The 26,578-nt window shown below is 47.9% G+C and overlaps 1 pseudogene; it reads right to left on the bottom strand.

Moving 5' to 3' along the window:
• The window catches only part of LOC128967230 (von Willebrand factor D and EGF domain-containing protein-like), a 193,543-nt pseudogene that overhangs the window by 150,345 nt on the left and 16,620 nt on the right, over window positions 1-26,578 (bottom strand).

The following is a 26,578-nucleotide window of genomic DNA, read 5'->3' as shown; positions in this document are numbered from 1 at the left end:
AGCACGGGAGAGGTAAACATCCTTCTCTGGGGCTGCAATATTCAGCAGCATGGGCAGGTGGGATTTGACATGCCTCAATGTGACCTTAGTTTACACACCAGGAATTAGCATTTAAGCTGATGTCTGGGCCTAGTATGCAGCCACAAATTCCCCTTGTTGCAAATGCAGCTGTTGAGGAGCACCAGCCCTGGCTGCACAGCCTGTCCCTCCTGTGCCGCAGTGACAGTGCTGCATGAACGTGCAGTGTCTGGAGTAGGATGCTGGCAGGGACCTTGCTGTGCAGTCACAGGCAGGTGATGTTGCTGGCCATGCCCCAGGCAGTGCCATACCTGCAGCTAACCTGTAGAGATCCTTGCTGCAGGACTGTGGACTGCAGTGACTGGGTTGGCTCACGGGAGAGCAGTCCCCTGGAAGCCTCATACAGCCCATGTCTGACTCCAGGAGCCCCTGAGCCAGGGGTTGCTGGAAACTGGTAATGTGCCAAGCTGAAACTATTGCCCTGCTCCTGCCTTCCACTCCAGACAACCACACTCACCTGCCAGCAGGGATGGGTGCTTGGGACTGTGGTGCAAGAGGTCACCTGGAGGCTCCTGGTTCCTGGACTGCAGAAAATAAAGCAAACCAAGTGAAAGGTTGCCTTAAGACTGGGAGAAAACCAAGAATGAAGCAGTAGCTACTCTGAGAGGTTGAATTTGAGCTGCCAGGATGCAATGCTGTGCACTTGCATAGCTTTGTGTGTGTGCATCAGTGCAAATGTGTGTGGCCCTGATGATCTCTTGAGGTCCCTTCCAACCTCTGGTACACTGTGATACTGTGCACACCTGGTTTGTGCCTAGCCATTCCAGGAGCATGCCTGGGCTTGCATGCTGAGCCACAGCTCTGGGCCAGCCGCACTGGCAGGCTGGCTGATGACGTCCGGATCTTTCAGATGATCTGGACACCAGCAAGACCAGTGCCACACCTCAGCAGTGGGGGTGCAGTGGGTTTTGTGGTCAGTGCAGTAACAGAACCACAGAACCATTCAGGTTGGAACAGACCCTCAGGATCACCAAGCCCAACCTAGAACCCTACTCTACAAGGGTCACCCCCTAAACCATAGCCCCAAGCACCACATCCAAACCACCTTGAAACACATCCAGGGCTGGTGACTCCACCACCTCCCTGGGCAGCACATTCCAATCCCTGACCACTCTTGCCCTGAAGAATGTTTCCTAATGTGCAGTCTAAACCTACCCAGTGGCAGCTTGAAGCCATTCCCTCTTGTTCTATCACTAATTACCTGTGAGAAGAGACCAGCACCAACCTCTCCACAACCTCCTTTCAGGTAGTTGTAGAGAGCAGTGAGGTCTCCCCTCAGCCTCCTCCTTTTCAAACCAACCATCCCCAGCTCCTTCAGTCACTCTTCATCAGATTTATTCTCCAGACCCTTCCCAGCTTCCTTGCCCTCCTCTGCCCTGGCTCCAGCACCTCCACATCTCTCTTGCACTGAGGTGCCCAAAACTGGACACAGTAACATCTCCCCCCAGTCTCTCTGGGGTACAATCATACACCAGCCACACTCTGCAGGCCATTAGCAGTTTTGACTCAGTCAGGAGCTCAGACTGGAAGGGCCAAGAGCCAGACCAGCTGACCCAAGCTGGCTCACAGGTGTGTCACATACCATTAATCATTATAAAAGGGGGAGTTTGGGAAGAGGGAAGACTTCTCCTGCTCATTGTCCTGCTGCTTCTCTCCATCCCTGGAAGGAGTCACTCATCCTTTTGCCCCTAGGGACGACTTTCCTGCCTGTGATGACCACTGGACCTTCACCAAGCTTCTATACTTTATGTGGGCATTAATGTTTGGTTTGCTGTTTCACTGAGGATGTTCTGGTTTCAACACAAGGGTCTTGTCTCCTGATCCCCCTGCCTGCCTGGCTGGGGAGGAGCCATGGGGTGCTAGAATGACTTTCCATGGTGCCATGAATCTTCTGTTTCAGATGATAAGTGTTTGATGGTGACAGTCATGCTGCTTGAAATTCTGATGCCCTTTTTTTGGTTGATTTCATCTTGTTGTTTGCTGTTTGCAGTTGACTACACAAAGCTGGGAGCTATTAGCATTGCTGTGAGAAGTAAGGAAGCTGACTTGTGTGTGTGGTGTCTGCTGCCTCCAGAACCAATTACTGTTTGCATAATCAAATTCTTAATTGGCATGTTTCCTTAAGGTTGCAGAGCACAATCTATGCTTTTTCAGCCCCCTGTCAGTGAGGGGAAGAAATGCTTCCTGGTGAGGGTGAGCCAGCAGTGCTGGTTGTTAGCAGTGGCATTGGGGTTTGCACTGTGGTTAGCAGCATGTTCAGATTGATCTCTCCTCTGAGTGCAGAGCAGCTCTTCAATAACTTCAGCAGGCTGTGTTCCCTCACTCCTCTCTTCAGCACTCCTCCCTTCTGTGGGGCTTGCCAAGGTGCACAGCTACACAGATGTGGGTGTGCCCTAGTTTGAATTCAGAAGCCTGGACTTCAGCAGCTGCTGCATTCCTCTATTGACTGATAAATACTGCTCTGGAGCTGTATGAGTCTTTCTGTCAAGCTTTGATGTCACTTTTGTTCTTGCTCTGAAGGTCATTTTGCTACTAGGTCTGGCCATGTCTGGGTGTTGGTTCTTGCTCCTCAGTACAGAGCCCTCGCCCTAGTGAAAGCGTCCTGTGCTTTTTGCCTTTTACAGTGAATTTGGCAGTTCTCAAAGAAGAAACTGTTTTGTGACATGTGGGTAGCAGCTTCAGTACCTAGGGCTACAGCATTTGCAGGTTTGTGTTCATTTGGATGTTGAAGGGGCTGTGGCCAGGAGTGCATGCCTGGGATCTGGGAGTTGTGGTGCCTCCTTCATGAGCACAAGGGGAGAGGCTGGGAAGAAAGAAAGGAAGGAAGGTCAGGATCACTCATTACCCCCCAGACAAATTCAGCAGGCAAAGCCTAAACTGGAAGGCTGTGTCAAGCAAAAACATTCTGCCACTGGAGGAATAACTTCATGGAGAGCAGTTGGATTCAGGGGATGGAGGATTCAGGAATGCAATTTGCACTCGCTTTGACACAGAAGCTTCTAAGTTTTTCTTCTGCATTTCTTTTCCCCCTTTTTGTTACTTGTTTGTTAAATTAGTGGATGAGAAGCAGCTTCTTAGGAGCTGCCATCCATTTGTCATTGCAGTCTGCTGTGCCCCTTAGCTGTGACAGGGTTGTAGGCTGAGGCTCTCTGTCTGTGGCTTGGTTCTGCTCTTTGAATGTCTCTCTTTCTGTGGTTAGGAAGCTAGATGCAGATGGGGCAACATGTTTACTGTGGAGTTTTTTTGGTGGTGATACTCACAACAGAGGCTTTGTGAGCATCTCTGAAGAAGTCACCTGCCCTTGCCCAGACACTGCAGCCAGCTCTGGGAGCTCACCTCTCTGCTGCCCACCCAGCACATGCTGCAATTCTCTTGAGCTGGGCAGCCCCTCTAAAGCTCCGTTATGGTTTCAATCCCTTTTGAGCCCAATGCAGAATCCTCATTTACTATGACTCTGAACTAAGTTATTCTTAGCCATTGGTAATCAGCTCATTGTACCTGGCCAGTGTCAGCAGGGTACCAGCAGGCATGTCTTTTACCAGGGTCTGGAGTAATGCACTCCTGAATTCTCCAGCTGCTTTGCTGAGCTTTATTTGGTCTTTTTTCTCTTCTGTCTGTTCAGGATTTTGTCTTTGACTTGTTTAATTAAAATCAGCTCACTTCAGCCAGGCTGGAATGTCCAATATAACTGCTTATTAAGGAGTGGAAGCTGAGCAGTTATTAATTTAAATTATTTTGTTCCAGAGGTTTTGCTCAAATTACATGGAAAACCAAATTAAACAATGATTTAATTAAGTAGAAGAGATAGCAGGTAGAGGCAGATTTAGAAGGTGAAGATCTGAAAGAAGTACATTCTTCCAGTTGTGACATCTAACAGATGTAATCCTTCATCAGCATGGTGAAGCAGAGATTTGTTGTTATTCAGAGGATAATGAAGAGACCAAAGGCAAGAATTATGTTACAAGAGATGAAACTAAACTAATGAATATAGCTCTACAAACCTGAATTATATTAGAAAAAAAAAAAAAAAGTTCCAGAGAAAAGCTTAAAAGAAACAAAGCCTGAATTGTAGAGAGGACTATCACAGGGCTGAGCACTGCCAGATGCTGGAAGCTGCTGCAATAAATGACAAATTAATAATTGCATAGAATTTATACACACTTACAGAGCAGCCTGGAATAGCAGACTTCATCCTGCACTGAGATGCTCAAGGATGACCTGCCATGAAATGAATCCTTCAGTAACAATCACAGCAATTTGGTGGTGCTAATTAGATTCATGGCTGGTGTATGCAGAGAGTCAGGAATCCCACAGAAGGAACAATTCTCTCTGCACGTGTTGGTTAATGGTAGATTATTAAAACATAATTCTGTTGTGACAAGTTCATGGGGCCATGCTGAATGGCTATGAAACGGTTTGCTTATTTCCAGAAGATTCTCCAGCTCGGATGGCATTGGCTAAAATTAAACTTCCTGGCACTCCAGAATGAATGTTTCATCTTTACAGTCATTTATGGTAATGAGTTTATTATTTTCTGACTAATTTTGTTTAACAGTGTGTTTGAAATTGCTCTGACTTCCTGCAGCTGGGCTATTTGAGACGGCAATGACTTTGGGGTCTCAAGTTGCTGTGGTAGCAATGATTGCAAGTTAAACATCATTGTTGTAGATATTGAATGCACATAAAGCCAGATAACTCCTGGCTTGTCTTCTCTAGAGAGCAGTCTTCTGTGGTGGAGCTTTTTTTGCTCTAGAAAGCCATCAGCATACGTAGGAAACTGAATAATACACAAAATAGTGGAAAGACTCAAATTTAGCTTTTCCTTCTGTGTCACTAAAGGATCTATTTCTTTCACTATTTTTGTCATTTGCCCCTTTCTGATGTCATCATAAGGACAGATTCTGCATACTAGACCTGCCTGCCAGTACCTGAAGGGATCCTACAGGAAGGCTGCAGAGGGAGAGGGAATTCTCATGAGGGTGTCTAGAGACAGGCCAAGGGGGAATGGTTTGAAGCTGAGGCAGAGCAGGGATAGAGTGGAGCTGAGGAAGAAGTTCTTCAGCAGGAGGGTGGTGAGACTCTGGCACAGGCTGCCCAGGGAGGCTGTGGCTGCCTCCTGCCTGGGGGTGTTGCAGACCAGGTTGGATGAGACCTTGAGCAGCTGAGTCTGGTTGAGAGGTGTCCCTGGGCATGGTGGGGAGGGTGGAGGAGATGAGCTCTGAGGTCCCTTCCAAGCCAAACCATGCTTTGATTCTATGTATATTATTGTGAATTAGGAATCAGTTCCAGAATCCATTCCTAAAGCCACAGACTTGCTTGAAAAGGTTGTAAGTTATGGTGACAGGTGTGGATTACTGAGTACCTCTCTTTAGGATTGAAAAACCCTTGGTTTGTCTGATTACTGAGCAGTGCTTAGGGATCCTGCTCTCTCACCTGGATGTGACAGGACTGTCACTGTCATAGGGGAAAGTGGTTTTCCCCATTGCCACTCATCCCCATTGCAGGCTACTGGCCATGAGAGTACTGAGGTGGCTGGAAAGGAAAACCACAGCTGAGTGTTTCCTTGGGTTCACCAGGGTTAGTGCTTAGCTTTTATTGACCTGGACATATCTGGCTGCATTTCTGCAGGCCTGTTGTAGATCAGGAAGCAGTACCATGCTGGTGGCAGGGAGTGGTCACAAACCAGCTCCTAAGCTGCTGTGTGATGCAGCTGCAGGCAGTCAAAGCTGGGGCTGTGCTGGGGCTTGTGCAGGATGTGGGGTCCCTCTGGGGAGCACTTGGGGGCTGCAAAGGGGCAGAAGGGACAGTGGTTAGCTGGAGTTACCACAGCTGTGAACTATTATATAGTTCCCCCTATATATATTAGGGGCACACATCCACTTTGAGGCTGCCCTAAGTTTAAGGCAAGCACTGGAAGAAGATCAGCCTCAGAATGAAATAACTAAAATCTTCATCTTGCCAGGTTTCCAGTTTCATGTGTCTAGATTCTCATTGTCACAAAATCACAGCCAGAAATTTCAACACCTCCATATCCTCTCAGTCTAATTTTAAGGACTGGTGTCTAAATGGCTTTTCCTCAGAAACTGAGGTATGGTTTCAGTTTCCAAATCCTTGTGCTCTTTGAGAATGTTTTCCTTAAATTCACCTTCCTGTGTGCGCGGGCACTTTAACCACAACACAAACTGATGCTCAAGGATGTAGTGCATCTCCCTTATTCTGTAGGCTGAGACTAATCAAAACCAGCAATGATAAAAGCGAGAGAGCAATGGTGAAAGCCCAGCAGTTCAAGGGATGTTAGGAATAAGCTAGACTTGCAAATATTGAAGCCACAGGCCAGGCTTGCCTGCAGCATACACCCATGAAGCCAGACCCAGCAGAGCTTCTTTGGTGCAAAGTTTGATGCATGCAGAGCTGCCTGTCCCTCACCATCCCTGCCCTGATACTTTCATACAGCTCTTGCTTTTTAAAAATTTTTACAGCATTTTCAGGTCTTTCTCACCACCTCATAGAAACCCTTGCAGTGTTTCTTTCAGAAGTTATTCTCAGAATACTGATCATGCATTCTTGGTCCCTTTTTTTGTGTTCCTGGCCTGGGGCAAAGTCCAGTTCTGTGTGAGCACTGCTGAGGGGGTCACAGGAGGAGGCTGGGGTGGTGGTGCTCTGCTTTATGCATCAGCAGCAGGAGGCTCAGCTAATTTCTTGCTGCAGCAGTCTTTAATTGCTAATGATGATGTAAGAGGCAGAGAGCAGGTGGCAGGCATTGCACTACCTGGCTTCAGGAGTGAGCCTGGCAGTTAGCACAATCACCTCTGCACTGTAAATAGACCTTATTTATGTGACACCCCTGGCAGAGAGGGAGACCCCTCCCTGTAATGCCATTCTTCAAACGTCACTTTTCAGACTATAACTCTGCCTTAATACCGTGCCAGTGGCACTCAAACAGATTTATCATCTTTATTTTATTGACAAGATGCTCAGAAGGTCAAAGTCAATCCATTTGTGGTCCTACTTTTGAAGATTATTTTTATTGTGCCCAAGGCAAGGCAATGATGTGCAAGGCAAATGGGGACAAGATGTGGTGTAACACAGCCCTGATTGCAATCTTCAGGGAACTAAACTCAGTGAGGTGACATTCCGAAGCAAAATTCAGCTGAATTAGCACAATTGCCTCTTTAAATGAAATGCCCCAAGTGTTTCTCTTCTGCCAATCTGAGCCATTCCAGAGAGGGAATACTGGGAAACACCACACCTCTAACTGCACTGGGAACCAATTCCCTTCCCCTGGTGTCCTTCCTGGTGGTGCAGCAGCGGAGACACATGGAGCCTGTCCTTTGCCAGTTCCATCCCAAGAGAATCAGTGACATATCATTGCTGTAGCACAGTTGGTCTGCTCAGAAGTTTACCCTACAGTTAAACCCCTCTGAAAAATGCAGACCCTGGCTGATCCCTTCCATACCACTTCGGGATTGTGCTTTGGGGTTGTTAGTGGGCACAGCTGTGCTGGTTTGAGGCCAGCCAGAACATCTCTTGCCCCGAAAGGGACAAGAGAATGACACACACAAATGGACTGGAGAGTGATGGAGCTTGGGCTCGTGGTGCCTTTTTGCTTGTCCTACGTATCTAATTTCTGAACAAAAGTCAAGAGTCTAACATCAAATGGCTGTTTGCACAGTGGTGCCTCAGGAATCCTATCAGAGTAGTGTTGTGGAATTAATTGCATTCAGTTCCCCAGTAATAATACCAAATACTCCCTTTAAATGTAATTAATAACCTTCTGCTCAATCTGTATGAGTCATAATCCAAACTTACACAACGTGTTGTGGTTTTACCAGTGATTAAGTGCTCTGCCTAAACAATGCAAATATGTTAGGCACTCAGCCACAGCTAAGGGTTTGTCATCCTTTGCACCCTTCTGTTTGCAGCCCTTTGGAAGATGCAGGTTTGCACATTACCAGAGAAGGGGCTGAGTGCTGCAGGTGGGACTGCAAAGGGCAGCAGGGACTCACAGGAGCCCTGGAGGAGGCATGCAAGGCCAGCAAGGAGAGGGGAGGTCACCTCTGCAGTGTAGCAGCATTTGGAAAAACTGGCATGTGTTCACTCCCCAAAGAACACACATGAGGGGCCCTGTCTCAGGCAGCCTCCCCCTCTCGAGCTGTGTTTTGCTCTGCATTAGATGTCGGAGTGTTCCTGTACCTGTGACTGGGCTTGGTGATGCTTGCAGGCTGTCATGGAGGAGGCAACAAGGCACAGTGATTTGCTGCCAGCTCCCCTGGAGCCAGACTGACAGATTCTGTGCTCAGCCCCATGCAGATCAGACCCAGCAAGGTGGGAGTGGATGGCAGTGTGCTGGCATGCAGAGGAGCAAAAGCTCACCCAGGTTGCACAGCAAACCTCGAGCAAACCCATCCCTCAGTTACTGTGTCCCTTGCAGAGTGGTGTTTTTTATGGCCTTATGACAGAGCTGAAAGCCTGAGCTTTACCATGTAAATTGCAGGCCATGGTACAAGCTAATTACTGCTACCTTCTCACCAAATTAAAGAATTCACTGTAATTAGACTGGCTTGTGAAAATCTTATTTAGAAAAGACCCAAGAAGACACAACTGAGCCCTGCTGATTGTTCATCTGAAGGATGCCTGCCTGTACCTTACTGTGCCTGCAGCTACATTCTTATCAGATGAAGCCTTTCTCTTTGTTACCACTTCAGGAGAAAGCCAGATGCAGGTGTCAAACTTGCACACAGTGATATCACAACTGACCCCCTTGTGAGAAACCATCAGATCCATGTCTGTGTAGCCACTGTTACTCTGTGTGGCCAGGCTGCATTAGCCTTGAGGGGGAATATTGCTTTCTGTATGGAGAAGAAACCTATACATCGAATTTAATTGCCCAACTCTAGTGCTATAAGGGCATTAAGAGGTCTTAAGCAAGGCCAGTGCTGGCTTTCCAGGGAGCTGAGTGCTGCTCATGGCTGTGGCTATTCAGATTTACTTCAGGAAGAAATTGAAGTGCAGGGAGGTTTTGTTGCCCTTGGTTCAGTGTTGCTGGAATCCAGCGGTGGCTGGTAGCTGGTGCTTTGGTCTCCTGCAAAGAGCTTTGTCTGGAACCACCACCACCACCACTCTTGATGTGTAGGCAAGGAGCTGCTGCTAAAACATGAGGCTTTCACTTCACTAGGGCTTAAAGCATCTTTATTGATTTGGATTTTTTTTCCTAAGCCAAACAATGGCAGCAGCTTGCAGAGAAACACTGAGCAGCTTCTTTTTGTGGCACTAAAAGCAAACCAACAACAATACCTGTTGCAGCTGCTCAGTGACAATGCATCTGCTCAGCTATTTGAACAGTGCTGGTGGCAGCATGAAGCAAGTCCTGTGGGGAAAATCACCCTCCTTCGAGTCATGAGAAAAGCTGCCACGAGTGCCTGGAGGCTGAGCTTCAGCTGCCATTAATGCTTGGAAAGTTATGTGCAAATAAAACGAGGGGCAGCCTGTAGGCTTGCAGGAGGCTTTCCTCTGCCCAGCAAAAGGCAGCAGCAGCCAGGAATGCCTGATGGAAAATGAGTGTATAGTGGATATCTGAACTGCTTTTTCATGCTGAAATAGTTGTGGACATGGCTTCCTTCCTTGCCCAAGGGAAACTACCTGAAAGGAGGTTGGAGCAGGGTGGGGGCCAGCCTCTTCTCCCAAGTAACAAGTGATAGACGAGAGGAGATGGCCTCAGGCTGTACCAGGGGAGGTTTAGGATGGATATTTGGAAACATCTTCACTGCAAAGGTCCTGGGGCACCAGAACAGGCTGCCCAGGGAGGTGATGGAAGCACCATTCCTGGAGGTGTTTAACTGATAATTGGATGAGGAGCTTAGGGACTAACAGCTGTGTACAGACAGATGATAGGTTATGGTTGGGCTCTATGATCTTAATGTCTTTTCCAAGCAGGACATTCCGTGGTCAGGGTGCCCATGGCTGCAGGAAGATGTGCAGGGCAGTAGATCCTCAGAACCACATTCGTGCTGGATTGCTCAAAATTGTATCAGGTGGCAGTGAAGCTCCCCAGGGCTAGGCTGGGGAGTAGCCAAGCAGGAGTCTGGAGAGGTGTTTCTAGGGCATTACTCTGGGATGCTCTCAGCATGACCCCACACATCTAACACTTTAAATAGCCTCTGGCTGGAGTTTATTTCAAGCAGGCTGTTAGCTGGAGGGTCTGCAAGCAGCTGAGTCGAGCACTTCTTGGGCATTGGTGCTGGTAGAAAAGATGCTGCCATGGGGTGGGAAGCACCAGGCATTAGCTAAGGGTCCAGCTGTCCCAGGCCAGCCAGGAGAGGAAGAGTCAGACATGGCAGGGAGGGATGCCAGGAAAACTGGAGTGGCACGCTGAGGACAGGGAAGGAAATGATTTGCCATAGCTTTTCCTTCTAAAGGTAGGGGAGTGCAGGTGTGAATGAGCTCCTGCTCCCAGTAAATATCAGCAGCTTATGTGGAGGAAAGCTTAAGCAGCTGTGAGATTTTGTTTGTTTGCCTTCAATGGCAGCTGCAAATCAAATAATATCAATAGGTGATGGCAGCTAGAAAACCCTGGGAGAAATATAGTCCCCAAGCCTGAGGTGTGTGTTTGCTTTGGGCAAAGCAGTGCCAGGCACACAATATATCTAAAGGGCATTCTGAAGCTCTGGGAAATAGCTGGTGGATCCCAAAATAATTGGTGTGTGGAGAGTGAATGAAAACCTGGCTGGAGCTTTTCCTCAGGACCACAGCATGCCCTGGGGCTGGGGCACTGGGGCTGCACAGCAGCTTTCACGCTGCCTTGCTCAAAGGCAGAGAGAGGAGGTGCTGCTGGGGGGCTTCAGAGTATGCCATTTGGAACTGTGTGTGTTTAGGAGTGTATGGATCCATACAGCTCAGAGGAAGCATGAGGATGCTGCTGGTGCTGACACTCGGATCCTGTACCGTAAATTTCTGAAGTCCCTTCTGGCAAATTCCTGGATTTCCACTTGTTGCTTCTTACAGCCCATGGCAGAACAAAACATTACTTAGACTACGTATTGGAAAGAAATGTTTGACACTGAGGGTGGTGAAACACTGTCCCAGGTTGCCCAGAGAGGTGGGAGATGCCTCATCCCTGGAAGTCTTCCAGGTCAGGTTGCATGGGGCTCTGAGCAACCTGATTTAGTTAGGGGTCCCTGCTGACTGCAGGGAGCTGGATTTAGATGGCCTTTAAAGGTCACTTCCAACCCAAAACTATGTGATTGTACCATTTCCCCGAGTCTTTCAATTTCTCTTCCTGGGTGATGCATGGAAGATTTTCCTTTGACAAAACCAGGCTGCAGTGCCCAGACTAGTGAAGCCATGACTCCAGATGAGCTGCAGATAAAGGATGGGGTCATTGCTCTTCTGTTTGAGAGAGAAGGAAACCTTTTAATCAGCAGCAGTGGCTGCAGCTCATTGATGTAGCACTGCTTGACTGAAAGCTTCTGAAGCTTTCTGTGGGTCAGTGCCATCCACTTCCCTGTATTATGATCTACCAGATCTTGAAAGAGGTTGAGCAGAAAAGGAAGGCAGATGTGGGGAAAGGGAAATTCTTTCCAAGCTCTTAATGGATGTGTTCACAATAACAGTAGAAGGCTCTGGTCTGACAGTATTTAACCTTTTGTTTGGGTGGATGCAAGTATCTCCCTGTGAAGGCTTTTCTAGCTAAGGAACATCTGACAGGTCACTACAGACTAAAGCTGCTGCTGATCTTGACCAATATTTGAATGCAATTATTCTGCAGGCTGATGACAAACTCAATTCCTGACAATACTCAGAGGCAGAGATTTGTTGTGAAAGTGATCCTGACAAAAACACTTGAGCCCTGTGTGCTTGTCTGGTACGTAAAGCATAATCACAAGTGTAAAAACCCAGCCCATGGAAGCTCAGAAATAGAGCTGTTCTCAGGTAATTCAGAACCAGCAGAGCCTCCTGCTGAAGTGATAAGGAAGCAGCACACCCTGCAAACACCACCCACTCAATGGCCAGGTCTCCAGCAAGTCATAATGAGTTCATAGACAGAATTGATGGAGATAGAGGAACCATTGTGTAAATGAGAGCAATTACAGCAAACCTGACCCAGGAAGGGGCTGAGCACTTGCTGGAAAGAATAAGACACTTCCCACCCATATTGCCTGACAGAACTCAGAATAAGGACAATCAGGTGAAGCTGGGACATGGATTTCTGGGAGTCTGCTGCTTAACCCTTGCCCTTAGGTATGCAGTGCTTGGAAATAAGGAGTCCTCTTCTGCCCCAGGGAGCTCAGCACACACTTGCAGACTTCTGCGAGTGTCTTGCAGAGCAGGCACCCTGCTTTCAATGCAGGCTTCAGGTTGTTCAGCTCTAGGGCAACGCAGCCTGCAGTACATCCTCCTGCAGTGCCTGAATGTGGTCCAAGCACTGATGAGAGAGGCAGCAATGTGGGAAGACATCCCTTTGCTTCCCTCAGCCCCATGGGTGCTCTGTGTGATACTCTATCTATGTGATGCTATTGGTGTATGGAACTGAAACTTACCAGAAACTGCTCCCAGCAGGCAGGATTAGTGCCTTTAGCCCTTAGTTCTTAGGGAATTGGTTATTTCTGCACAAAGGTGATAGCACAGGGCCCTGAGGGAAAGTACAGCTGAAACCTCATCCTTCTACAGTCTCAGGACATCATCTGTGTGATGTATCCAGGCTTTATTGCCTGGGAACAAGGTGACTTATCATGCTGCTCTATGAAGCAAAGCAATAAGCTATTGACAAACCAAGGGCCAGCCTTCAGTTCCAGAGAAAACAATTATTTATTCATGCCAGGATCCTTTATCTCAGCTTGCATTCCTATTTTTAACTTCAGCTTTAGAAAGGAGGAATTGATTATAGGAAACTTTTATTCCAGTCTGTGTTCCCCCTGAATGCATTGCAGAATAATGCACTGGGTACAGCCTACACCAGAGGACACAGATGGAGGCAGACACATTATGCATGGGGTCAGAAGAGGTGTCCAAAGGGACTGACACAGTAGGTGACAAGGGATCCCTGTGAGAGTCATGAGCACTATCAGAGTACATCAGTGGTTGGAAGGGACCTCCAGAGATCATTGGGTCCAACCCCTCTGCCAGAGTAGGATCACTTACGGCAGTCCACGCAGGAATGCACCCAGGTTGGTTTTGAATGTCTGCAGAGGAGACTCCACAACCCCTCTTGGGCAGCCTGCTTCCAGGGCTCTGTCACTCTCACTGTAAAGAAGTCTCTCCTCATGTTGAGGTGAAATCTTCTATGTTCAAGCTTGTACCTGTTGTTCTTTGGCTTATTGCTGTGCACTACCCAAAAGACCCTGACCCCCTCCACTTGACACCCACCCTTCAGCTACTGATAGCCATTGATCAGATCCCTCTCAGCCTTCTCTTCTCCAGACTAAACAGCCCCAGGGCTCTCAGTCTCTCTTCATAGGGGAGATGCTCAAGTCCCCCAATCATCCTCGTGGCTCTCCCTTGGAGTGTCTCCAGCAGGTCTCTGTCTCTCTTGAACTGGGGAGCCCAAAACTGGACACAGTATTGCAGGTGTGGTCTCAGCAGGGCAGAGCAGAGGGGAGCAGAACCCCCCTAGCCCTGCTGGCCACACTTTTCTTGCTGCACCCAAGGATCCCATTGGTTCTCTTGGCCACAAGGACACATTGCTGTCCCATGCAGAACTTGCTGTCCACCAGCACTCCAAGGTCTTTCTCTGTGGAGCTACTTTCCAGCAGGGCAGCCTCTAACCTGTCCTGGTGCCTGCTGTTATTGAACTTCATGAGGAACTTGTGAGCAGTTTAATGTGGAATTTGGAGCAGTCACAGCAGATGTGCTGCAAAGTGCTTGGGTTTTGTTTGGGGTTTGTGATGTGTTTGGGTTTTTTATATGGTAGTGGTTTGTTTTGGGTTTGTTTTTTTTCCTGGTTTTCAGTACTCCTGTTGTCCTCTAAAACATGTTGGTCTCCAGGACCTTGCTGTTTGGCGTCTCTCATCAGTGTGATGATTGCTCCCAAATGATGTGGTGGGCATGAGGGGTGACACACAATTGCCTGGTAAAAAGCAACAGGCAGCTGGACAGGACAGGTGAAGTCTAATTCCTCTGCTTTGCAGATTGTGGGTTTACCTATTGAATGTGGCAGGCAAGGCAAATTGTCAGCTACTTCTCTGAATTCTATCAAGTCTCCTCCTCAGTAGTTCTGGCTCCTCCTCAGAGCCAGGAAGTCTGAGCATCTGAAGAGTGAAGTCCTTTACTATTGCTGTCAGAAGAGAATTAAACATGTCATAAATTTCCTCAAGTTATCTCTTAATGATGATGCCTTTAAGGACTTCTGAGCAGTCAATAAAGAAGGAAATTATCATTATTGTTGATTGGTCTATTTTGCTCTCATCCCTCAGAAAGAAGTGGTGAAACAATGCAGAGGTTCTTTCTTGCCTCCTAATCTCAGCTGAACATACACTTGCAAATGTAGCTTTCCTGACTAGCAGCAGCAAAAATGAGCTCCCATGTTTTGGTTTGGGAACCCACTGGGCTCTATTCAGATGGAAATTTTATTTCCATGGCTTACCCCTTCGAGAGCTGGAGCTGTTTCCACGCCTCAATTGCAATGCAAGCTCATTACGATTTGCCAGCCACACGTTTTCCCAGACTGCTCCCATGGCAAATGCTGAATTTTGGCCACGCTCCCTCCCCCATTTCTTCAATTTATTCTGTCTGTGGCTGATGCAGCACTGGGGAGTCACCACTGACTTATTGGTAGTGCATGCAGGATGAGAGAGTGGTGGGAAGATAAGGGGGCTGTGATGAGGGCAGCTCGGTGCTGCTGGTCGTGATTCAGGTGCTAATGAACGCAGGGTGAGCAGGCGCTGTCCCCTGCTGTTGTTTGCTCTATTGCCGGCTCCATTCACCCGCGCTGTGGTGTGCTCAGCAGCTGCTCACTCCTCACATCTGCACAGGGCTCTTCTCTTGGGGTTTTGACAGTTAGGTTTGGTTTGCCCCGGGAGAAAGGCTTTATTTGTTAGTGTCCTGCAGCAAGGTACAGGGACCTGCTCCCCTTGCCAGCTGATGAACAAACCTGCAAGATTCTCCTCACCTTCCTGCCAAAATTCAGATCTTTCTTGGCCTTGTCTTTCATCTTGACTGCCTGCTCATCAAAACTTGGGGATAGTTGAGGCAGAACAGGCTCAAGCACACAGCAGCTCTTGCTGTGGATTCTAAAACCCTTCTTGTGAATTACAGCTCTTTGAAGGGTTTAAAAATATGAAAATAAAAGGACATGAGGTAGAAATACTCAGCAGCCTGGCTGGCCAGTGTGATAAGAACAAGCTGTGCACCTCCAACCAGGGAAGTGCCACATTAAGCCTAATAGATTTCTAGAAACTAGGTTTATCAGCAAGGCTCAGTGTTTGTTTCTTCAGCATCTGAAGGATATGGCTTCTGTGCATACAGCCATAATTATCTGCAGGATGGAAATGCATCAGAGCCTTGCTCCTGCAGAGGGATGGCCAAGGTTTGAGCCAGATGGGTGTTCCAGGGGGATCTCCTAGCTCTGGTGGTGGGAAATGCTGCCTGTTTTGTGTCTAGCACTTGACTGAGGTCTGTTGACACCTGCCCATCAGAGCCAGCCTTGCAGTTCCTACACATGCAGACCTTCAGATACTTGCTTTGCTGTTTTACTGAGAGGGATTTAGTCCCCATTCACTGTTCTAGCAGGTACTCATTTTCTCTGTTGATTAGAATCATCTGCATTTGTTGCTCCACAGATCTCTGCTCTACTCTTCCAGGAGTAGTAGAAGTGTTCATAAACCCAGCAAGATCTCAAGAGCTACGAGGACTTCAGCTATAAGCTGCTTGTTGATGTAAAAGAAAACCTAGTGCAGCTGAGTCTTGACTGCACTTACAGCTGTTACCTGCACAATCTTGTAGGATGCAATTACCATAAGAAGAAAAAAAAATAAAGCTCTCCATAGTTCTGTGTGCAACACAGTGCCTTTCTCTGGCCATGCAGTGAGAGCTGCAGGCACAGACATGCACATTTACAGACCATGCATTAGGGAGGCACAGGAAGAACCACAAGGCAATCCTTGCCCCATATGGTATGTGTGAGAGGCAGATGTTTAGCTGCTCAGCATCAGCTGTGCAGAAGGGAAGCCAACTGAATTTTTTCTAAAATTTTTCCCCTCTCATTTGCATTGAACTAACTTTGATCACAGTCTGGATTTGTGTGTGTGGTAACATTTATGGTCTCTTAAAAATGATTCCCAATGTACTGGGCAGGTTTGGGTTGTCAGAAGGCCTTCTGAGTCAGGATGTAAGCCCTGCCCCTTGATGCCTAGTCAGGCTGAGTGAGGAGTTTCCTATGCAGGGATGAGTTGGGGTGGGATGGGAATTTCCTCCATGGCAGTCAGCCCTGTGCTGGTGCCTTTTGCAGGAGGTATGGCACTGGTGTTTCCTACTTCTTCAAAGAGGGAGTCAGGTTGCCAGGTGGAGTGTTCTCCATGGGAACCATTTGTTCTTTCCTACACACTGATAACACAGCATAGTCTCCCCTCACCAGAGAAGGTGAATGCTGGTACTTTGTATTTTCATGGAGCCATTCCCATACTCAGCCTTCAATTCTGCCCCTCTCCCTCCTCCTTGCCTGATAACAGCGAGAGCAGACTTTGAGACTTACAAAGCTGAGTTACACCTGCCATTGAAGGAGAAGGTGTAAAATGCAGCATGGCTGGTGCAGGAAGCAACCACATCTCAAAGAACTTCTTTATGTAGAGAGTGTCTTAATTCTGGTTTTGGAAACAGCAGAGTCTTAATGATGGTTTTGGAAAAACTGATGTGGAATTGCATTTTATTTTTAGATTGGAGCCTGGGCTGGGTTTTTTTGGGGTCTTCTGCTTTGGCTGGACTAATTCTGCAACTGATAATGTTTGGCCTGTGTTGGTCTCAGCAGTTCAAAACTCAGCTTTTCATCCTCAGAAGTATGCAGCACAAAGTCTTGTTCAAAGCCCACTGCAGACTGCTCTGTGTCTGTGTTTGAGCACCAGCAGACCCCAGCATTCAGGCCTCCCCAAGGGGCTCATGCTGGGATTGCAAGACTGAGAAGCAGGTTTGTTTTGGTTTTTTTTTTCTGCTCCTTCACTCCAGCCTCCATTTACTCACCTACCTCCAACTTACCCTTTCTGGCAGGAACTGCAACTCCATTTCATCCTACATACCCCTTTCAAAAGTGGGGTGAAGGGAAAGCCAGGGTCCACATTTGCTGTGAAGATCTTTGCTAGCTCTCTGTTTAGCCTCTCAGTCCTTCTCTGTCATGCCTCTGTCAAACTGTAGGCTAAGGACAAGTTTGGTTTTATCCTTTCTCTTGTTTGCTGAGCTCAGTGTCTGGTGTAAAGGCAGGCACTAAAATCTAGGCTATTTCACAGAACCACAGAATTAACCAGCTTGCAAAAGACCTTTGAGATCATCAAGTCCAACCTCTCACCCAACATCATCTAACCAACTAAACCATGGTACTAAATGCCTCATCCAGTGTTTTCTTAAACACTTCCAGGGACAGTGACTCCACCACCTCTCCAGGTAGCTCATCCCAAAGGCCAATCTCTCTTTCTGAGAAGAATTTCTTCCTCACATCCATCCCAAACCTCCCCTAGAGCAGCTTGAGCCTGTGTCCTCTCCTCCTGTCACTGGGTGCCTGGGAGAAGAGACCAACCCCCACCTGGCTACAACCTCCCTTCAGGGAGCTGTAGACAGCAATGAGGTCACCCCTGAGCCTCCTCTTCTCCAGGCTAAACACCCCCAGCTCCCTCAGCTGCCATGCTCCAGCCCCCTCCCCAGCCTTGTTGCTCTTTTCTGGATACCTTTGAGCATCTCAGCATCTTTCTTAAATTGAGGGTCCCAGAACTGGACGCAGTATTCCTTCCAGAACACATAGATGTGGTAGCATGGCTCAATATTAATAGCAACTGAAGGGCTAGATCCCTGCCAACTGGGATAAAAGCTTGCTCCTAGGGATCCAGCAAACACACTTAAACCGCTGAATTATCATCATTCTGAAAGAGCCCTCCAGCAGCACCATGGGGCCAGGCTACACTTGGGGTTATTTTGCTGTATCTGGAATTTTGAGGCTATTCCAGAGACAGGCACAATGGAAAGCAGAGTTGGCCAAACATGTGAAGACTTGAGGTATAAAAGGATTAAGAGATGCTAATGTTCTACATTTTCCTGCTACAGTAACAGAAGTACAGACAGCACCCAGAGCAAAGCAGAAAGAAAAACTTATGTAGGAGGCACAGAAAGACCCAGCTCTATTGTTGTGCTCTAGTGCAGCCTGAGACAGGCACGAACAGATGTTACCAGCACGTGGAAAACTTAGTGGGTAGAGGACTTGCCATTCACCAGTCCAGTGAGGAAAGTGACTTCTCCAGTCACTGACCTAGTTCAGTGCAAAATGAAGCAGTGACTTATTGCAGTCTAAACTGAAACCTGCCATTTTTAAATGTTTCCTTTTTCCTAGAGAAACAGACTCTCTAAAATCACAAGGAAAGGCTTTGTGACTGGCAGCCAGACTAAACTCCTCTTCAGCCTGAAATTATGGATCCTGGAAATGGAAGCTGTGGAGTCCTTTCATTTGTAAACATGTCAGAGGGAAATATTCCAGTTTCTACAAAGTCTCTTTTCCTCTAGGCCCAGTTGCTTGTCATGGATAGGCAGGCAGATTTTGCTGATGGAGAGAGAGGTGTCCCCAATGCCACTGGAACCCAAGCTCTGTTCCCTTGGAACGTGCTTCTGGGGGCACCTGGGTCACTGGGTTTGCTCTCTGTGCTTTTGGTTTCCCTTTCTCTGCTGCCTTCATCACCACGAGCTGCACTGTTTGCTGAACTCTTACCTTTTATTCTGACTGCAGGGTGCCAGATCCCAAATGCAGGTCTCCTGCAAACCCCCCTCACGTTACAAGCTGGAGGCTGCACAGCTCCTATTGCTCTGGAGTCAGGAGAGCAGGGCATGCACACAGAATAAACACAGAGTGCAGTGTGTCCTGGCACAGCACTCAGCATCAGGAGCTCAGAGGCATTTTGGCATTAGCAGTGCTGGGAAGAGGCTCAGCCTACTGCTTTTCATGATACCTTTCTTATCTCTAAACTATTGCTGCAGCATCTGCATGGGAACAGGAAGGGGGAGGCTGCTCAAGTCTCCCAATGGTCCTTCTGTAACAGATGCATTTACCTGTTCTCTCCCTCAAGCAAGGCTGTCTAAGGCTGATTTGTGTCCTGTACTGTAGCCATCAGCCACCTAAATGAATGGCTCCCTGAGCTATACATCCTAAAGACTCTGCAGATATGGCACCTGCAATATTTTTTTTCATCAGCAGCAAGACACAGCCTTTGTTTGTCCTGGGAGACAGCAGCAAGACACAGCCTTTGTTTGTCCTGGAACACAGCTGCCCTGCCTAGGATTTTGCACCCTTGGAGGCTGCAATACTGCTTGGCCATGGTGCAAATCTCTTCTTGTTGCCAGCAAGTCTGCTCTGCCATGAGGGTCTCAGTGACTGAGATGGATAATACAGTGTAGGTCTGACTGGAAGTGGGCGTCTGAACCAGATCACTTCTGTATTTCTCTCAAAGTCATTTCTTGATATTTGTTACTTGTTCATTATGACTCCTTGACTACAAAGGAGTATATCAAAGCTGAGCATTTCTCTTTAATCAGGGACTGAAACCATTATCACTCTGATCACAGGATTACAGCTTTCATATTTTCTTCTCAGAGCTATTCTTGGAATGTATCCCATCAGTCAGAATCCTCTTCTAAGGTAGTAAAAATTACCTTTTAGTCCACAGACTTATGGCATATGCCTGGAACGCTGCAGATTTTTCTGTAGAGGGATTATTGTTTGCAATAATAGTGTTGAGTATTTTTATATCACCAGAATGTCAAAGGTTTCTGACAGCAGCAGGTTATTCTGGCTGTGATCTCTGGCAGGAGAGATGGCAGCCCAGCTCTTGGCAAGAGGCTCAGCAAGTAGTCTCCTTTCCCATGAGAGTAGACTCTAAAGGTGTGATCATTGGTGTGTCTACAGATGATGCATGTGGAGGTGGTGGCACAACCTGCTCCTCAGCTTTTTCATAAGACAGGGGGCTTTATATATAAATCTATGTATAATAGCTAGCATAAGAGCTGATTGTTTTGTTTTCTGCCAGACCAAGCAGGAGTTGGAGCTGTTAGAAAACAACATTGAGATTAAAGAGAACAAACAAAGTGATTAATCATTTCTTCTGGCCCACATAAAGTCAACTACAGCTGTCCAAGACCCTCTTACACTGACGGGAGGGGAAAGTTCCTGTCTACAAAGCAAAGCCTTGCTAAGGGGGAGAAAGATACAGTGAGAAAAACAGACGGCCTGACCCTGCTGTCCCAAGGATTGGTCTGAGCCAGGAACAAGCAGCTAGGGGACTTTTGGGCAACGCAATAGAAGGTCAAAGCAAATAGGGTAGGGCACGGAGGGGCTGAGAAGTGTAATCCACCCCCATTCACCAGAGCACACCACAGACGCTGCACCTTCCCATGTTCCACAAGGGAAAGTGGGTGTGTGTGTGTGAGCTCTAGAGGAGTTATTACTGCTTGGGCAGTGCTCTCAGACTGCACTAGTTCAGTGCAGAACTTACCTTTCTGAGAAGCTTCCACAAATTCCCTAAAAACTTGGCAAATTCTTTTGCTCAGGACCCCAGGTGCTGCCCCAGGAGAATATCTGCAGGGCCCCTCTGAGGAGAAGGTCCTGAGCTGTCCCCTGCTGCTCAAACCCAGGGAGAGCCTTGTTGACAGCCCAGTCTGTTTGAAGGCTTGGCAGGGATTTTACACGCTTGTTTTACTCCCTGTCTGCTAACAACTTGCCCCTGAGTACTTGGAATGACTATAAAGTGGATAGAGTGAGACACCAGATGTGAGTTCCAGGCTGCTTTTTGGCCTATAAGTGGGAAGTATAAGCTCTTTGTGAGATGATGGCATGGAAATGAGTGGAGGCAATGGCATGGAGAAGGCAGCAGCTTTACCCATTAAGATTTTATCAAAATAATCCAAATGTTACAAAGGAGGGGGGGGGGGAAGTAAGTAGAAGGTTGGGCAGCAAGATCAAACTATTTGATCTGATCTCTGGCCATGCAGAGATGTTGAGTGTGAAAATTTTTAGTGTGCCTGTGAGGTGCCTGTTGTGTGGTGGTGCCTCAGAATGGTCACCTCCAGCCAGGCAAGAGAGTGGTTTGGTGCTGCACAGTTCCTCAGGCAAAGAAGTGGCAGTAGCAAGGGAAAGGATGTTGTTCCCTGAGCCACTTCTTCTCCTGACACTTCCTACTCTGGAATACACTCCCAAGTTCCCAGCAGAAGGAGACTGAGATGGTAAAGAATGTGATTGACTGAGATGGATGGCAGTGTTTTACAAACAGTTAGCTCCTATTGATCTTTGGGAGGAGGAAAAATGCCTCTGAGAGCGCTGCCCCGAGGAGCTGATGGAGCTGGCTGCCACGGGGTTCTGTGTCACACCAGGACAGTCCCTGCTGCCATGCCAGAGGTGATCATTGCTGCTCTGCTCCTACTTTGCTGGGCTCCTGACTGATGACCCTGATAAGCAGAAACAGGAGGCACTTAAAGCTCAAATCTTGCCGTGGGAGCTCGGTGTGATGACAAATTCCTCTGTAGTGAGATGTTGACTGGCCACAGCTGAGCCTTTCACAGAACTGTTTTTCCATTGAAGTCATCATTCTGTATGTATTTATTTCAGGCCAGAACTACTGGAGGGGATAAAAAAGAGAGAAAAGAAAAAGGAGGAAGTTCTGTGCTTTGGAGTTACCAAAGCACAACAGAAACTGTAAAATGAGGGCCTTGGGCTCTGCTCTGGGGCTGCCCAAGCAAAAGTGCCCAAATTAATGCTTTTATCTCCTGGGGTGATGGCTATTAGGTTGTTGGTGTGGGGGAGAAGGGAAGGAGATCTGGTTTTTGTTTGTTTGTTTTTTCCCTTCCCTTTCTCTAAGTGTTTTTGCTAAACATTTTAAAGGAATTTTGTTTCCTTCCAGTGTGAAAGAATGAGAAAATGAAAGTCTGTATTTGTCATGGCAGGGGAAAGCAGCCCTGTGCCTTGCTCCCCTTTGGGCAGCTCTGGGTTCAGAGATCAGACACCTCAGCAGAGGGGACAGTTGTAGCCCCATGTCCCTTTCCCTGAAATCATTCATTTGTTGGTCTGGAGGTACTGGGGGAATCAGGAGACATCATTTGACTCTCTAGCCCAGAAGTGCTGTCAGAGAAGGAAATCAGCTCACACGGTGCAAATTGTCCTTGGTCATCCATACCAGCCTGTTCCCTTCATCATATTCTCCCTTTTCCTGAGGCAGGATTTAATATTGCCAAGCCACCCACCCGTGGGGTTTGCCTGTCCCCTTCTCAGAGAACCCCAGGAGAAGGGAATTTTGTGGACACCAATGTCCCTAGACAAGGTGTCCCACCACTTGACCCCCTTGTGGTCAGCAACCATCCAGCCTTCACCTGTGCTGAGCTCAGTCTGGTCTCCCTCTGCCAGCCACAGGCACAAGGAACAACCAGCTGCTGCCTTCTCTGCTCCCCATGTTAGGAGACCTCAGGGCACCCCTTTCTGTGCTCTCTTCTCTGACTCAAGCCTGTTTCTTTTAACTTCCCTTGCAGGTCACATTTCCTGGGCCCTCGTTAGCTGTGCTGCTCTTTTTTGCACTGCCTCTAATTTGTCCAGCTGTATTTAAGGATGATGATCAAAACCAGGCACAGTGCTCCAGCTGTGCCCTCTCGAGTCCAAGTGCAGAGATCTATGAGTTGCTGTGCTTTATCTGCACTACCCTAAGTAATAACTTCTATTCTTGCTAATTTTTCCTGGTAACTCTGCCTGTTGTAAGTCCTTAGGAAGCAGCACTGGGGCTAAGTCTGGCTGGTTTGTAGGGTCTCAAATTCTTCACCTTTTTGGTAAGTGTTGACTTTGTGCTTCTGTCTTCATCCTTCTCTGGGTCTCCAAGTTTCCTCATTAGCTTTTGAAGATAGTTTTTAACGATTCAGATAATTGTGCAGCTGTTACTGCAATGGACTCAGCAGTTACTGACAACCTGCATAAAGCCACTTTTAGCTGTCTCTCTTCTTTCTTCCTTATTTTCCTGGGGCCATCTCGAAATGAGCTGTGCTAAATATCTGATTGGAACTAAACTTCTTTGAGAAACCAAAGCAATAGAGACACTGAATGCCCCTGTACTGCCTCTGTCATTTGACCTGCTCTCCTTCCCTGCTAATGGTCCTTCACTCCCTTCCCTTGCCTTGATAACATCAGTAATATTTGCCCTTCACCCTACAAAGGCTGTGGAGGTCAGCTGATGAGAGTGCATTGAGCACCAAGCTGCTTTAATGAAGAAGGGAGAAGCCTCTCAGGAGATGAATGGCACTTCCAGGCTGGCTCTGGCCAGTCTGTGGCACACAGGTTAAAGCCATGTGCTCACAAAGGAGTGACCCTGGCTGACTGCTGGGCAGTGGGTGCCATCTGCCCTGGGCACTGAAGGAAGGGCAGACCTGCAGGAGATCAGAGTGCTCATGCCACACAGACTGCATTCAAAGTTGCCAGCACAAGGAGCAAGTCAAGGCAGCATAACCAACTTCAGCCCTGGGGTTGCCTGGTTTGTGAGCACTCCCCACCACAGCTTTGTTTCAGTGGATGGAAGGTGAAATATATGGCTGGGGTTCAGTCAGCTCCTCTAAGGCACTGAGTGCTTTCTCACCTCAGGAGTTAGATCCTGCACTGCTGCCCAGGTCTGTAACTAGCAGCCTGTTGCTGTTCTCTGATGCAGTTCCTTACCCAGAGAGAGAAGAATAGGCTCTTGGGGATTAAATACATTTGTAGGGATGCCACAGAATTGTTTGGCTTAGAAAACACCTTTATGATCATCAGGCCCAACCATTATCTAACTGCCAAGTCTGGTGCTGAACCATGTTACTTAACACCACATCTGAGTCTTAAATGCCTCCCGGGGAGGGGATTTCCAGCAGCCTCTTCTAGTGTGTCTGCTGTCTGCACGACAGCACCAGGCAGCCTTGTTCTCTTCTGGAAACACATGGAGATAGTAGCTGTGAGTTGCACAGCCCTCTGTGAGTGTACACAGTGATGTGAGCTGTCCATGGAAGTTGTTCTGAGGTGAACCTGGCACCAATCAAAGCTGAGATAGCATCCTGAAGATTACTGGCACAAGTGATCTTTGCAGCCTTTTTGTTGCCCCAACATACCTGCTGGAGATCACCAAGAATCAAGTGGCAGCCTGAGATGATGTGACCCAAACTGCAGAAGTTTGTAATGACCTTTTCTGGATCATTTCTTCCTGGGAGAGCACTATGGTGCTGATGCCCTGGGTGCCCTATGGCTCTCCTGACCGGCTGTTTGCTGTTTGGTATCGAGCATTGCTCTGCCCAGAGGCATCAATGCAAGCAGGCTGTGCTGTCTTTGCAGTAACCACTGCTTCCTACAGTAATGGTGTTCTGGCCTGGTGCTCTGTAGCAAAATGAAGACCTTCTTTCCTGCTGAAGAGGTGTAAGCAGTCACCAGAGCAGGTCGAGAGCTGCCCCCAGTTTGCTTTCAAATATTCTTGTGTTGTGTTGTTTTTCCTGTTGTCCAATCTGGCTGCTGGGGATTGTACTCCCAGGCTGTCATCTGGCCTCTCTGCCCATGACTGTGCAGTTAATTAAGCATGCCTCTGTCCATGCATGCTGGCTGAGCAGCCTGCCCATTCCAGCAGAGTCAGTGCATCACTTGCAGGAGTACTGACAGGAAATAGCTAAATGAGGGGCATGAGGATTTTGCACTCCCTGGCTGTACAAACCCCCTCACTGGACATGCTCTCTGATCCTCTCTGTGATGGTGTGAGGAGTTCTGCCTGCACCATTCCAGTAATGCTGTGTGTAAGCAGTCACCTGGCTGGGGGTTGTTAATGAAATTGTCCTTGGTACAGCCTGACTTTGGTCAGCCCTCACAGAGGGATGGCTCACGGTGTGGGGTCTGCTGGATCTCTGTCAGGAGCTCAGTAAAGATGCCAGAAAGGGGAATGTGCAGACAAATCATTTGAAACACAGCATTTAAGAGCAGTGATGATGCCTGATGGTGTTTGGTCATTTTGCAGAACATTAAGAAAAAAAAAACATAACAACCAAACCCTAACATTTCCTTCCCTAACACTTTTTTCTTGCTTCCCATTGTTTTCTAGCAGCTGTTAGGTAACTCCAAGGTTTCCAGCTTTTATTTTCTACTTTAAGAGCTTTTCCTCTCAGAACTTTCTTCTCAGTAAGAAGAGAAATCTCAGCAAGGCTAGCGAGTGACTCATTTAATAATGCAAGGGTGACCCTAACGGGCCTGCTGCTACTTCTCCAGGGAGGTGGTGCCAGAGGGGTGCTGAGAAAAGCAGCAGCCTCTGCCCTTAGGCACAAGGGTGGGCACAGAGGGTACCTCTGGCAGGGGACATGCTTTCTGCTATAAGTCCTTTCCCATCCAAGCAAGAACAGTCCACATGCACACCGGTGTGTGCTGAGATTATCTGTTGGGTTTTGCTTAGATGTTTCTTTGCAGAAAAGATTTGATTTTATTTTATTTTTTTGCAGAGTCAGCTGGCAATATCTGCATCCCCATGAAGCTTTCCTGGCAAGGCATCTGCTGGGGGATGGCTGTGAAAATGCAGCATATTTCGTTCTTCTAGATGTGAAGCCAGCTGCTAATGGTTTGCACGGGGTGAGGCTGGCAGCTGCAGGATCAGGTCTCAAGCCTCTGCTGTGTGCACTTGCAGGACAGCCACCTGGGCTCCTGCTGCTTCAGTGCTGGTCATTAGTGCTCAGAAGAAGTGATCTAAGCGAAATGGGTGCTGACCCTGGCTGTGAATTCTGGGGTTTGACTTGGGAAACCACAGTCATCAGTGTCAGAAGGAAGTGATTTCAATGATCTTGAAGTCTTTTTCCACACAATGAAAGCTTCCATTGCCTGTTTCCCAAACCACATGAAGTCCCACGGTCTAACAGTTGACATTTATTTTGTTCTATTCATCTGTGTCTTCAAGTCAAGTACAGAAACTAATGGCGGTACTATGTGTGGAATGTTAGTTGTGAATGCTTGCTGAGGGCTGAGATATACACCAGAGAGTGGTTAGGCTGAGCCAGACTGGGGCTCTCTGCAAACTACGGACAGCAGCAGACTGTCTCCTACAGGTGCTGGGTCTAATTGGTAGGAAGTGCTTGTTCCTTTCACTCCAGAAGGAGGCCATTTGACTCCAACAGGTCTGTATTTGCTTCACACACAGCAAGGGGCAGGGCACCCACAGTGGTTGCTGAGGTCACCTGGGTTATGGGATCGCTGTCCTGCATCCCTGTGACTGTGAAGAATGAGATGGGATTGATCCTTCCTGGATGTCTGTGGCATGCTTTCCTGTCAGGGGAGGCAGGAAAAGCACAGGGGCTGTGGCCGTGT

Source organism: Indicator indicator, chromosome 5, assembly GCF_027791375.1.
Source record: "Indicator indicator isolate 239-I01 chromosome 5, UM_Iind_1.1, whole genome shotgun sequence".
In the NCBI taxonomy this organism is placed as follows: Eukaryota; Metazoa; Chordata; class Aves; order Piciformes; family Indicatoridae; genus Indicator; species Indicator indicator.
Note: the sequence above shows the minus strand (reverse complement) of the source record. Positions and strands in the feature narration are given on the sequence as shown.